Source organism: Silene latifolia, chromosome Y, assembly GCF_048544455.1.
Source record: "Silene latifolia isolate original U9 population chromosome Y, ASM4854445v1, whole genome shotgun sequence".
Lineage (NCBI taxonomy): Eukaryota > Viridiplantae > Streptophyta > Magnoliopsida > Caryophyllales > Caryophyllaceae > Silene > Silene latifolia.
The window spans coordinates 228,074,000-228,076,840 of NC_133538.1; positions in this window are offsets into that span (position 1 = coordinate 228,074,000).

The following is a 2,841-nucleotide window of genomic DNA, read 5'->3' on the forward strand; positions in this document are numbered from 1 at the left end:
CTACCACTTGCTAGTTGTAGTTTGGTTTTATAAATATTATTTTTGATACTCACTTCGACAGGTATCAAATTTTGGCGCCGTTTCCGGGGAGGCATCGCTAGTTTTAGTTGTTTTTTTATTTTAGTCTGTGTTTCGCCTCAAGGGAAGACTGAGTACCTTGAGGCAGTTCTTACCATTTCCTCTAGTATTGTTTTTTTAGGTCCTACAGGTCCTATCTACATTACTTCAGAAGGGTGCACCCATGTTCCATTCTCAGGAGCAGCAGGTGCCGTTTTGTGGGAGATGCGGCGGAGCGGGACACACATCTGAGGCATGCAGGAACCCTAAGGAGAAGATGTTTGCTTTTCATCAACTTCAGCTCGACAATTCGTATAATTACGATCCTACTTCACTGCATCAACCATATGTGCCTCCTTATGAAGCTCCACCACCATCCACTCCGTCACAGCAAGAGTCAAATAATGAAGTTGCAGAGTTGATAAGTCTAGTGCATCTGCTTATGGTAGAGGTACAGAAAAGTAATGCGGTAAATGAGGTCTCAATCATGGAGCTGAAATCTCAAATTGCTACATTAGACAAGAATGCAGTTGAGATACCGAGTCAATTCCACTCTCTGAATCAGTGTATTGAGACCGTACATGCAATGACGCTGAGGAGCGGGTCTGCTCTCGATGAACCCGAGAAAGCTGCTGAAAAAGGGAAGAAGAAAATGGGCGAGAAAAAGACGATCAGCAGTAATCACGGTCGATCGACCACATCACCCAATCGATCGACCAGTCCGCGAAATGACACAGCTTCTGTTACTGTTGAAACCAGTCGATCGACTGACCAACATGGTCGATCGACTGAGGAAGCAGCTGATGATGAACCATTCCATCCTCCAATGCAAGATAACTTGAGGGATTACTTGTTTCGGGGTACTACAGCTCCGAAATCATCGAGGCATGATCCAGATGCTGATGGGTCCGTTCCGATTCCAAAGTATGACCCTACAACGGTCAATGGTTCATTCCTGAGACAGACTGAAGAAGGGTCAAGTTACAACAAAGATAAAGTAGTGGATTTTCAGCCTAAGTCCACTGATGCCGGTATGAGAGACCTAGAGGAGAGGGCAAATCTACTTCTGACAACTCCTTATCCGGAAAGACTAGTGCCAACCAAAGATGAGGTAACGTTCGATAAATTCAAAGATTTAGTGCGTAGTCTTAATGTGCAAGTACCTTTCTTAGAGCTAGTTAATCAAGTACCTGCATATGTGAAGTTTATGAGACAGTTGCTAGCTAAGAAAAGGTCTTTGAATGTTGTCGAGTCTGTCCAATTAACTGAGGAGTCTAGTTGATATTTAACTCACAAAGCTGCCCGTAAACTGTCTGACCCATGTAGTTTCTCTGTCCCCTGTAATATTGGTACCTTCTCAATTGAGAAGGCACTATGTGATTTAGGGGCTAGTGTCGATGTTTATGCCCTTGAGTCCGCTAAGAAATTGGGATTGACTAGATTTGCTATTATTCTTGACATGATCATGCAAATGGTGGCCGTTCTGCGATTCGGCCGGGGGTCTTAGAGAATGTGCCTGTTCAAATTGAAAAATTCTTTTTCCCTGTTGACTTTGTTGTTTTGGATATTCCTAAAGATGTCAACACCCCAATTATTTTGGGAAGACCGTTTCTGCACACTGTTGGTGCAATAATTGATGTAGGGGAAAGAACTTTGAGATTTAAGGTAGGGAAGCACTCTATTATGTTTGCCCAGTCCCCTAGGAAGAAAGACCCCATGTGGCCCATGACCTGTAATATGATTTCTGAAAAGAAATCTTATTTTGTGCTTTCTGATGTGCCTGCCCCTGTGCCTATTCCTGTTATGACACCTCCGCCCCAGAATGGGAGCAAATTGGAGGAAGATTCTTCTATTTTGACTGTTGCAGGAACTGGTTTGGGGAAGGAAGAACCGCTCGCTGCTTCAACTGTGAAGGAGCCAATTGTTCAGAGAGGCGGTCTAGGATGTCTTAGCTATGGCACTGACGAGGAGCCAGATGAGGAGCCCAAGAAGAAGGAGCCAGTCAAAATTTCGGAGTCGGATCTTGAGTGTGAGGAGCTAGAAGATGATGGCCATGCTTGGGAAGATGCTAGAGATGATCCATTGAGTATTTCAGTCGGAGTAGAGTGGAGTCCAGCTTCTGAGATGAGCACTGCGGAAGCTACTTCATGTAGACAGAAGCCTTGGTCGGAGATTTTCCACAGTTTCCGTTGATCTATGCGTTTCTAGACCTTTTGAAAACTATTTTACTGCTTTTATACTATTTATCGTTTTTCGTGTGCGCGAGACTTCGCTTTAATAAGTTTGCTTAGGATTTATTTAGACTTTAGACAGTTACTTTGGGTTTTGCGCAATTTCGGGCGCGTTATTATGTGTATTTGCAGGTTCATAGACCATATTAGCTCAATTTATTGGGCTAATTCGAAGAAAATTAGAACTTACAGCATGTTTCCCAGTCGATCGACTGCCTCCTACGGTCAATCGACTGGGCTGCGAATTCCAGGAGCTTCTGTTCCTGTTCACTCTGGTCGATCGACTGGGTGATGTGGTTGATCGACCATGTTCGCTGTTATACCTGTTTTCGATCATTCCCCTGATGTGTTTGATCGATTTGCGGAGTTGAGGGAGTCTTTTCTCCACTTTATTCTCCAACTCATTTCTGTTTTCTTCTGTTTCTTTATTTTACACATAATTTTGCGTTTAATAAATTGTTTTATCGGAATTACGCGCGGTATTTTCTGTCCTTTCAGGTATTTATTGGTAGCACTGCTGGCTACTCAAAACTCCTAGCTCATGCTGGTTTGG